Source organism: Neopsephotus bourkii, unplaced genomic scaffold (genome assembly GCF_033783945.1).
Source record: "Neopsephotus bourkii isolate Nb327-2 ecotype Australia unplaced genomic scaffold, CSIRO-AGI_Nbou_v1 NB_301, whole genome shotgun sequence".
Classification (NCBI taxonomy): Eukaryota; Metazoa; Chordata; class Aves; order Psittaciformes; family Psittacidae; genus Neopsephotus; species Neopsephotus bourkii.
Window position 1 is genome coordinate 721,407 of NW_026900810.1, and position 12,256 is coordinate 733,662.

Here is a 12,256-nt window from a genome sequence, read left to right on the forward strand (position 1 = left end):
TCTTTTAAAAAATGGATCTCTTTTTCATGAAACTCTAAGCTTTGAGTGTTAGTCAGTTAAAGTTACTATTGGAACAAAAGCGTGAGACTCAAAGTCTGGGAAATGTTGCCTTTGTGCCCTCTGAAAGTCAGAAACTTTCTGAGTTTAAAGAAGACTTTTTTTTTTTTTAAAAAAAGAGCCTGTTTTTAACGCTGTGTGTATGAGCATTGTATGTGTTGGTTTCTTTTTTCTTTTAAGGGTTGTGTGCTTCATGGAGTTGTCAGGTTTTACTTATGATACTAGAGGGGCCAGTATATATCTGCTATCTATAAGCTACAAACCCCGGTATGAGAGAAATAGAAACCCTCCATAACTACCTTCCCTGTACCTCATTTTTCCCCATTCCTTCCTTCTCATGATGCTTAGTCTATGTCTGATTTGACACTGCACAGGTCAGCTAAGCCAGTGGAGTGGTAACCCAGAAGGACAGGGTGTGGAAGGGAGAAGTTGTCTGTCAGGTTACAGCCTGTGGTGATAGCCAGCTGTTAGGTAATGTGCCTTGAATTAATCTGACTTCATCCATTTAGGGTGTGTGTGAATTTAACTGATGGTACTTCATTCAGATTGTTTTTCTTTAATGTCTTCTCCAAGAGAGGATGGTAGAAAGGAACATTGAAGGCACTGTGAGAGGAGGGGATTGCACTTCTCTGTTGTGACGGGAGCTTGAAAACTCGGGAGTCTGGTGTTACCTTTATTTGCTCCAGTTGTTATGGTTCACAAATACCTAAATACTCCTGAATCTTGCTAGGTTTATGTATATATGTGCACACACACATATAAATAAAATATGCTGTAACTTCAAGGAAATGCCACCTACCTTCATGGCACCAGCAGAGTATTTTGTGTATCTCAGATGGTGTGTGAAAACTGTGCTGCAGCAGTGTAGCCATTAAACTGTTTCACTAGTTCTTTGATTACCTGTTATTTCATGTGCTATCATTTGGCCAAATGACTGCCAGCAGGGCATTATTTTTGTCTTACTTGCTAGGCAGTAGAGCCTTACAGGTGGGGGCTGTGTGGGAGATCTTGGGGAGGGGTAGTACTTGTGGAGGTAAAATACATATTTGTGTTTAAAAGTTCAAAGAATCACTTTTTGTAAGTGAAGGCTAATCTGTTATTTTCCTGGAAGGCAACCTGGCTTTCTCTAGTTAAATGGAATTAGCCAACAGTGTCTATGGAGATAAGCTCAAAACAACGTGAAAGTTATAGCCCTTTATAAAGGTTATTTTGTGATATTATCTTCAATTTTTGAAGCATGTAGTCTTTTATTTTAAAAGTACGTTCTCCCACTTCTGTCAAAGTTTGTGTAAACAGTCCCAGTGTGGAGTAAAAAGCCTGAAAGATAAATGGGACAGCTGCTACTTACAGCAGAAGGGAAGAATGTGCTTTAGTGTTCTTGCATATATTTTAAAATTGGTTCATTGGGATTTTTAACTAATTAATTTTATGAAGTATGGGATAATTTTATGGGGTTGTAAATACTCAGAGAACTGAAGTTGAAAGAGCATTTTCCTGTGTTTGCAGAACTAATTCATCAAATATTTGCCTGCCAGTTAATTTTTCACATTCTGAATTGTCATCATAATCAATATCTTACCTTTCACAACTGCTCTGCTGCACAATTTTGGGGAAGAAGTCCTGAGTTGGAATAATAGAATTGAATTGAGGAAGTCTTGCTGAGAAATTGTGTACCAGTTGATGGGAAAGAAATAACGATTTTTTCCTTTCTAAGAAAAAACTGACCTGTTAACTGGCTGGATGGTGAACGAACAGCTTGCTTGTTTCTTGGAGGGGAAAAAAGGCTCAAATTTTGAGTATCAGAGCAGAGTTTGATTAGAAGATCTGTTGTGACTGATTAAAGGCAAAAGATTTGCATATTAAAAAACCCCTTAGCAACACCTGTTTTGCTAGGGCGTTTAGAAGGAGCTTGAGCTGCCTGAGTATGAAGCTTCCCAGCAATAAAGCAGAATCCTCTGAACTTTTCCTGGTTCCTTGATGGTTTTCTTTTTCAAACCACATACATAGAAATAGGTGCTGTCACTTCTGAGGACTGTTGGATGTATTGAATTTATTGCAGTTCTGTTACATCTTTTCTGGGGAAATGTTAGCTTTGAATAAGTTCACCTTCAGGCAGCATGAGAAATTGCATGGCCTTTGATCTCACGGTGGGCCTGGACTGATTTTTTCCTGTCTCCCTCCCATTCTCAATTAACTTTAGATATAGAATCATAGAATGACTTGGGTTGAAAAGGACCTTAAGCTTATCTAGTTCCAACCCCTGCCATGGACATGGACAGCTTCCACTAGACCAGGTTGCTCCAAGTCCCATCCAACCTGGCCTTGAACACTTCCAGGGATGAAGCATTCATAACTTCCTTGGGCAACCTGTTTGAGTGCCTTGTTGTCAGGGGACAGTGACTTGAATGTTCTGCCTGAATGCTAACAGCAATGTCTGTATTTATCCAGGTGTGAAATGAGGAAAATGAGGTAAATAGCTGCCCCTGGTATGGGAATTGGGCTGTGAGCTGGAGCTGTTGTAATGATTAGGAGCCAGGGCAGAGGCTGGCACTGTCCTGCACCATGGTCCGTTCAGGCAGTGGGGGTTGAGGACTACGAGGTCAGTGTGGTGAGTTAGCTCGCAAAGGATGCCTTGAGTTAGTCCCAGGTTACTTCCTTTGTAACACCGCTCCTGGTGTGATTACAAAATTGGTTTGGTTATTTACCATCATCAAGGAAGGATGGCTGCAGTAGTTTGGCTTAGATTGGTCAAAAATGCTTCTGAACATTGCTGCAGTGTGGGGGGCTTTGCAGAATGAGGCTGTGAATGTAATCATTTGGAGCAGATTTCCTTCATTGGTGGGTAAAGGCCTTTTTAAAGTCACTTCCACAAATTGCTTTTGCTGCCTGTGTTGGTGTGCCCGAGTTTCTGAATCAGGTGTGTGTTACTAGGGAGACAGATGAATTCCTCTGCACTGACTGCAACAGCTTAAACCAACTGAAACACAGGGATTTACGTACTGCATAATTAAATGATAACTTTACAGAATTTATGCAGATGAGAAAGAAACAAGTAATCCAAACAAGGCTTGCACAATAGAAAATGAACTTGTACATCCTTAACTATATGGCATCTTTCCCTCTGGCGGAGACAGCACCATTTCAATATTAATTGCCTAGTGCTTTCAGTGTGACAAGTAGTTTAGGTAATTATCTTGGGAACTGGCTTTGTTTTGTGCTGCACCTAATATGAAGTAGGCCCTATTTTGATTTGTTATGTACTCTGGTAATTCAAGTATTTAACAGTGTTTAATTCTTCATATGTGTGCTTTAATATCACGACCACAGGGAATTTTTATGTTCTTTGAGGAGCATTGTGATACTCTTACTCCAGAAATAAAAGTGCTGTGTGTCATAAAATTAAACATGTTTTATGCTACACCCTGTTTTTCAGGTAGCTGTTGTTCCTGAGCATTGTGTTCACATTCCTTAAGTGCTCTGTGACTATTCAGACATAATTCTTGTGAGCTTTGCTGTCTAAATCATCTTGAGTGTGGTTGGTTTTTCATGGAAATCTGCATGGTATGACACGTCAAAGCATTAATTCTGACTGGCTGAAGGCAGACTGCCTTTAGACAGTCAGGTGGCATAACTTGTTACATGAGATTTTGTGTCTTGCTAGAAGAGAGAATCATGATGTGTTGTATTTATGCATGCACGCATCCTTCTGGTGTTTGCCAGTGTGATTCTATAACACATTTCTTGGGTTTCATCAACTCACTGAGGGGGAGGTGGGCGCTTCATTGCAGCTGGATGGATTTGAGTAATAGCCAAGCCTGTCTTGGGGAGGAACCTGGAAGCTAAGCTGCTCAAAGTTGGAAGCAAATCTTCCTTCTTAATTCTGAACTGACATCTGAACGAAATAAGATTAGCTGGCTCTTCAGCCCTGTTTCTTGGATTTTTAAGAATAGAATGCTTGAATGAAATCCCTCCTTCAACCTAAAGCTCCATAGAAAGATTCTTCTCAAATAACAAGTTATCTTTGCCCTTTCTATTTGGTGCTTTAATGGTCAAGGTTAAGAGTAGAAATGATGAAAGAAATGGCCGTTTAGTGTGTTTTCCTGTCATACCTGTGGCATTTTATAAGAGGTGTGTGTGCAATATATATATATTGTTTTTAAAGAGGTTCATTGGTTTCACTAATTCATTTGAAATTGGAAAATAGTAGTATGTATTTTTTTGTGGTGGTTTAAGCCCAAACAGTAACTAAGTATCATGCAGCCACTTGCTCACTTCCTTCCTTCAGTGGGATGTGGAGAAGAATCAGGGGTGGGAACTGAAGGTAAAAACCTGTGTTTTTTGATAAAAACAGTTTAATAATTGAAATAAAGTAAAATAATAATAGTGCAAAGGAAACAGAGAAGAATAAACCCCTGAAAAAACAGGTAATGCACAACACAATTGCCCACCACCTGCTGACCTATACCCAGACTGACCAGAGCAGTGATAGGTCTGTTCCCGTTGACTTCCCAGGTGTCAGTTTGGTCAGGTGTCCTCTCTCTGCTTCTTCCCAGCTTCCTGTGCCCCTTATCACTGGCAGAGCATGAGACTGAAAGGTCCTTGACTTAGCATAAGCACTGCATAACAACAACTAAAGCATTGATGTGTTACCAACATTATTCTCATACAAAACCTGAAACAACAGTGTACCAGCTTCTAGAAAGAAAATTAGCTCTATCCCACCCAGAACAAGAGAGTTTTAGAAGGGGAATTGGTTGTGTTAATTCGGTGCTCAAGAGTGCTTTAGGATGGCTGTGCCATTCTCTGGGTATATAGGAGGTCCCCTTGTTAGAGTACTTTTATTTCTGTTTTCTAAAACCTGGAGAGCCCAATTCTCCAGGCTGTCTGTTGTGAAGAGACAGTAGAAATACAAAGACATGCCGGGAATCACAGACATGGGAACATTTTCTCTTCAGGCTGTCTCCAAAATCCCCCATGTATCTTCCCACTTCTGCAACTGTTATTCCTGAATGTTTATTATGTCAGTCCCATCTCTCTTCTTGGCTTTCCTCCTACTTAAGAGACACAGAACATTGTGGTTGTGCTCTTAGGATCCTCAGAATGGATACTCTTAAAAATCTCACATGGCTTCACTTTGTTGTTTGTCAAGATACTTCTGCCTTACTTAGAAGCTATGGATAACTCTCCCTGGCTGTGTTTGCTGTTCTAGTGAGTAAAGCTTTCATTCTGGGGGAGAGATATAAATGCACACACACTTTATTATTATGAGATATATTATAAAAGTAAGTAAATCAGAAATTATGCATCTTTCAGTAAAGCATGAAACTAGAGGTAGAGATGAGTTACGCTAGTAGAGGTTTCAGTAATGCAGTGGTTATTTAAAAGGCTAGGTCTTTCTTGCTTTATAAGCAGCTATGCTCGACTTTAAGTGTAAACCTCAACCTCAGACCATATCAAAGTAATGATATGGTTTTTGTGCAACAGTGCATGGACCTTCTCAGTAGTGCTGAAGTGAAATTAAAATTTTAATTGCTTGGAGGCAGCCTCCAGAAGCTGTAATATGGGCAGTGTTTCTTCCTGTTGCTAGGAGTAGAGAAACAAAGTGGTCAGCTCTCTTCCCTTACAGTACGACTTTCAGGTTTGACAGCAACTGATCTGATCTTATAGGAGGAGCAGATACTGACAGAAGGTCTTCTCTTTCTGGGATGGGCTATTCCCATGAATTTGCAGTTTGAATGTAATACTTCCATAGCTTAAGGCGGAAATGTATGGTCATAGTAAATGGTACACCTCAAGACAAAGAGAGAGTTTTATTTGTATTTGCATCTTGGAACAGTATTACGATTTGGCACTGAAGTACACATATTTGGCATACAAGTTAAGTTCGTAAGTCATATTACCAGAATTGCTTTGGTCTTTTTTTGGATGTTACAAAATGTGTGTTTCATTGATAATGATAAATTATAATATAGTGAATGTGGAGAGATTAATTAGGAATGGTTGCTTTTCTAATTCGTTCTGATAGAAATCAGAACACTCAAGCCTGAAAATGAGGAGTCTTGGACCTAGATTTTCTTTTGTTTGTTCATCTCTTGTCCAAACTTTTATAGTAAATCAGATCTAATGTTGCTTTTGCTTTTGTGATGTATACTAGTGCTATCTAACAAAGAAAGCATCTGCTAGTAATACAGTAAGCTTAAGCTAGGAAAGTCCGTTGATATAGTAAGACTCATAACTAATGACTATAGCAATAAACTTGAAACTGTTTTGGTGCTTGTAGTCTAAATTGTATTTCTTAATGTGTTGGCAGAATAAAGTCCAGTGGATTATTAAGTGTAGTCATGTGTGTGTTTACTAATCGTCTGGTTAGTATAAAGAAAGATATGGGTGCTTGAAAATGTGTTTCTGTCATGTGGACAATCAAAACTGAGTAAGTTTAGGATGTTAAAAAATAATGGTTTTTCTGAAAGGACCACTGCAAGTTGTGTAGCCCAGTGCCAGGCTGAAGTGAACTCAGGTGGCTTAGGACTCGATATATTGAGTATTTCTAAGGATGGAGTTTCTACAAACTCTGTAGGCAGCCCGTAGTAGCATGTTTGGTGTTCCTGTCCTATGAAGTAAACTGTATTTATACTGGTGATTTGTTTCTGTGTAAGTAATGAAGGCTTCTGGATTCTTGAGGCCTGTAAGACCTATCACTGGACCTCTGTGGTATCTGTGAAGACCTTTGGATGTGCAGTAGTTGCGGAGAACGTAACTGGGACTGAGCGTCAGAGTTCATTGGCTTGCTTAGTGCTGGGAATGAAAGAGAAGATACTGTATTTACAAAACAATGCACAGATGGAAAGATCCAGTGGGAAACGGAAAAAAAAAACTAATTGACTTTTGATTACCTGTTGAATGGCTTATTAATCATAGAATCATAGAGTAGTCAGGGTTGGAAAAGTCCCTATGATCATCCAGTTCCAATACCCCTGCCATTGGCAGGGACACCTCACACTAAACCATGTCACCCAAGACTCCATCCAACCTGGCCTTGAACACTGCCAGGGATGGAGCATTCACAGCTTCCTTGAGCAACCCATTCCAGTGCCTCACTACCCTAACAGGAAAGAATTTCCTCCTTATATCCAACCTAAACTTCCCCTTTAAGTTTTAACCCGTTACCCCTTGTCCTATCACCACAGTCCCTAATGAAGGGTCCCTTCCCAGCATCCCTATAGGCCCCCTTCAGATACTGGAAGGCTGCTATGAGGTCTCCATGCAGTCTTCTCCAGGCTGAACAGCCCCAACTTTCTCAGCCTATCTTCATACGGGAGGTGCTCCAGTCCCCTGGTCATCCTTGTGGCCCTCCTCTGGACTTGTTCCAACAGTTCCATGTCCTTTTTATGTTGAGGACACCAGAACTACACAATACTCCAAATGAGGTCTCATGAGAGCAGAGTAGAGGGGCAGGATCACCTCCTTCGACCTGCTGGTCACACTCCTTTTGATGCAGCCCAGGATACGGTTGGCTTTCTGGGCTGTGGGTGCACACTGAAGCCAGATCATGTTCATTTTCTCATCAACCAGCACCCCCAAGTCCTTCTCTGCAGGGCTGCTCTGAATCTCTTCTCTGCCCAGCCTGTAGCTGTGCCTGGGATTGCTTCAACCCAGGTGTAGGACCTTGCATTTGTCATGGTTAAACTTCATGAGGTTGGCATCAGCCCACCTCACAAGCACGTCGAGGTTCCTCTGGATGGCATTCCTTCCTTCCAGTGTATCAACCGAACCACCCAGCTTGGTGTCATCGGTAAAGTTGCTGAGGGTGCACTCAATCCCACTGTCCATGTCACCAGCAAAAATGTTGAGCAAGTCAGGTCCCAACATCTGTCCCTGAGGGGCACCACTCGTTACTGGTCTCCAGCCAGACACTGAGCCATTGACCACAACTCTTTGTGTGTGGTCATCCATCCAGTTCTTTATCCACAGAGTGGTCCATCCATCAAATTGCTGTATCTTCAATTTAGAGACAAGAATGGGACAGTGTTGAATGCCTTGCAGAAGTCCAGGTAGATGACGTCAGCTGCTGTATCCCTGTCCATCAGTTCTGTAGCCCCCTCATAGAAGGCCACCAAATTGGTCAGGCAGGATTTCTCCTTAGTGAAGCCATGCTGGCTGTCACCAAGCACCTTGCTGATTTTCATGTGCATTAGCATGCCTTCCAGGAGAATGTGCTCAAAGATTTTGCTAGGCACAGATGTGGGACTGACTGGTCTGTGGTTCCCTGGGTCATCCATTTTCCCCTTAAGGAAAATAAGGGTAAGGATTACTTGTGCTTTTAGCGCTCTTCCCACTTCGCCTGAACATATGCATTATTATATGGAGGTGTAGACTACATGCTTTGTTTTATTTGTACCTAGTCAACTTGCTAATCCTCTTTCCCCTCTTTGCTTTGGTAAGGAATACCTAACTGTACCTAGGAACATTCCTGAATGCTTGGCTTGCTTATTAAAAATAATGGAACAGTTAGTCAAAACTTGACTGTTTATGTCAAAAATCATATGCTTGATTATTCACTAAATGTTTCATCACCTTTCGTCTAAGCATACTTCCCTTGAAAGTGTCATTGTCCTAATACCGTGCTACTCCCTGCGTGATTGCTCTCAGCATTTGGTAATTTGGGAGTTGGAGAAAGGCAAGAATACCTACTATTTAAAGTAATAAGAAGAAAATCTCTTTCTGTCGTTTGTCTTGATTTAGCAGTAGTATGCTTCCCTACATAAAAATAAAAGGGGCTCTTGAGCAGTAATAAGTGTTACTACATTTTTGTTCTGTGTTGGTGGATTGCGTATGCTTGTACATTGCCTGAGACTATGAACACGGAATACCATAGCAGTCTGGCTGTGAACTCCCAGTAACTGGCTTTCTTGCATTCCTGCCAAGTGCCCCATTGAGACCAATTTCAGTAGGACATACTTCTTGCTTTGGGTTGTGCTTTGTTGTTGAATGATCAGACAGGATGTACCTACCCATCTTGGGTTGTCTGTTGTTAGAAAAAGGGCTTGTAATAAATTGTTTGACATGCATCCGGCTGTGGTGATTTTTTTTTTTTACAATAATCAGGTGGAGACTGCCCCATCAAAAAGCCATTCTTAACCTTAGCCTAAAGCTGAAATTCCCATGTGAATTTTCAGTTTATGTTGACAAGAGCCATATGTAAACTGGAGCCCTTGCTCTTGCTACCCTTTGCAACAGCGGGAACTAGCAAAGACTGTTTAGCTTCTAGAGGAGTGTAAATTTGACCATGTCAGCTGTAACTGGCAAGAGATATTCCAAGAGAAAGAAATCTGTCAAGCTACAGAGCAGTACTGAATTTGGCAGTAAATTTGATGTTGGTATTTCTATGGAGTTATTAGCTAATATTTTGGGGGTAATGGGAATTGTAGCTCAGGAAAACACATGGTGCTCTGAAACTTAGAAACCAAAGTAATCAGAGCACATCCCCTGTGTGACCAGATGTTGGTGTCCGAGTCAAACCTTGGTTATGAGAAGACAGAACTTGTTTGTCCATAACTGAGAAGGTTTAATCATACCTTTACATCATTTCTGGAGCTTGTCTTTTACAGGTAACTAAGGCGAAGCTGTAAAGTGTTGTGTTTAACTGGGGTATTGCAAAAGTTTCCATTATCCAGATTTTATAGATTTGTGGATACATGTCATCTTGTAATACTGGGCATTGTGTTCCCATCTGTTCACACAACTTTGGAAGCCAGGGATACAGGCAGTAATTTTGAGAGTTTGTTGTTTGTAATTAAAAATTAAATCTCTAAATGATAATTCATCACATAATAGGCAAAATGTATGAAACGGATAATCTTTTTTATAAAAATGGGATGTCTGGTATTCAGAATAATCCTCAATTTGATTTTTCTCCCCTGCCTTTTCATAAGAAGTGTTTTCTGTCATTTTCCAAATCTGGCTGCTCTCAAACTGTTGACTCTTCCTTCTTTCCTGAGATTTTTACTGTCAAGCCTTCTTGTAGACCTTCATATTATTGTCAGATATGCCATTGAAAAAGAAATGTGTATTTTTATTTCATTTTTTTAGATGATGTGTGCTAGTTCCAGGGTGTTCTAGTCAGGTTTTTTTTATTAAGATGCATGGTAAACAAGGCACCAAATCCAAAGTGATACCAGAGTTAAAATTAACCATAGTATGATGCTGCATGGAAAGAATCTGAAGTTGGTGGAGGCTTCAAGCTGGTCTTTAACACTAGGTAGCTCACTTCTTGGGTTATCACAATCCAGATCTGTTGGCTTATTCACATTACTTGCATTTTTGTAGTCTGATCACCAGAATTCTTATGTAGATACTGATTTAAGTATTTTGATACAAAGCATGTTAGAAGGACCACAACAGTCATCTTTTAACATGTATTTAAATCTCCATTCTGAGAGATGTTTCCTTTTTAACAGAGTTGTGAAATATAGGTACTTGACACTTAAGCATGGGTTTATTTGTGGTCAAGCAGTTATATTTATCCATCTCTCTAACCTGTTTGCTTTTTCAAATTCCCTTCCTGTGCATGAGAACTGCAGAACAGTCTCAAGGAACATGATTAGCTTACTTAAGTGACTCATCTGCTTACTTTGAAACCTGTTGTGGATAGGTTCTGTGCTAACTGACAGGGTATAACTTTAATGAAATTCTGTCTATTTGAAAATCAAGCCCTGAATATACAAAAAAAACAGTTAACATGAGATTTGTCTGAGTGGGTCTTGCATGTTCCACTTGTGGGATGCACCAGAGGCAATTCATGCAGTGCAGTTGGGAGCAATCATGCACCACTTCCTACAGTTCTGTCATGACTTCAAAATCTTGTAAGAGTGAGGTGAGAAAAATGAATATGGCAGTCTCTGTTGCCTCATTTCTGTCCAACCACAACAATTCTGCTCTTGAATTTCAGATCAGAACTGCAGCCATAGGGAGTGCCAGGCCTGACTGATGTGATGGACACACCCAGGGTGTATGCAAAGGGAGTATTGGGTTTATAACTCCTACTCATGGTATTTCGTTAGTTCATCTTAGAATGGAAGAATAGCTCCTAGTTCATTTCTCCTGTTCAGTCTCCTAGTTCAGTATCTCCTGTTTTTACCTTTAGCTGCCTGGACAGTAGGACTGAAAAGAAAACTGCAGTTATCTTCTACAAATGGAAAATCTGGGATCAGTTATCATGAAAAAACCAAACCAAAACAAAAAAGCAAACACAAACCTGAAAATATTAACTACAGTGGTGTTCAGCTGAATTTTATTTATACAGGGCTGGGTGTAGCTGCCAGTTAGGAGACAAGAGTGAGAGGTGGAGCTCTGCATGCATGAGCCACAGCAAACAGCTGCCTTGTGATCCTGGTGGGGCTGCATTAGCCCTTCTTGTGCCACACTAGTGGACCTGTAGTTCTCTCTGAGCATGTGCCTGGGACCAGTAGCTGCATGGTATCACTGAAAATGAGCTTTGTATTGATAAATATAATCTTACTTGAGTGGCACGCGAAAATGGTTTTCAAGCAATAAAGAACACTGCTTATTTGGCTTGGTGTAGTGAGTGGATTTCTCAGGTCAGACAGGAAATATTTAGGTGGGGAAGTGAGATGTTCCTTCCTTAATTTGTCAGTTAAGTTAAAAGCAAGCAATTTTACATTGGCAAAACAAGTTAGAAGGTTTTCAGCCCCCTGTGAAAGACTAAATGCTATTTTTTAGACAGGGTAACGTTTGCCTTGGACTGCTCTGTAACTTCACAATTTGTTTACTTACTCGTCTTTTCTTCTCACACTCCTACAAAGGAAAAGCAAGGCAACGTGCCTGAGAGTTTGGTGGGGTGGGTTGTTTTTGTTGTTGTTTTGTTTTTGTTTTTTTTTTTTTTTTTAATGTATATATTGAAAAGGTAGGATTGGGGCTGAATTTTCCACCTGTTTTCTAAATGAACTAGCTAAAATTGATGTATTTCATTTCTCCTTTTGTATTTCAAATCTGGAAGCACATTATACTGAAAATACACCTTCAAGTAAAAACAGACTTTGTATTCCTGCTCCAGGTTTAAAGAAGCAGAGTGTAAAGAGAGGTTTTATTCTCAAAGTGTATTTTTACAGATAAAGTTTTCTGGCAGATGCACTGGTTTGAATTCTACTACAGCACACATGGATTTCTACAGACAACTTGT

General features: G+C 40.3%; 1 long non-coding RNA gene across 1 annotated transcript in view; it reads left to right on the forward strand.

Annotated features, from left to right (window-relative positions):
• Positions 1-12,256, forward strand: part of LOC133208897 (uncharacterized) — a 70,952-nt gene that overhangs the window by 38,995 nt on the left and 19,701 nt on the right. The gene's annotated exons all lie outside the window — the stretch shown is intronic.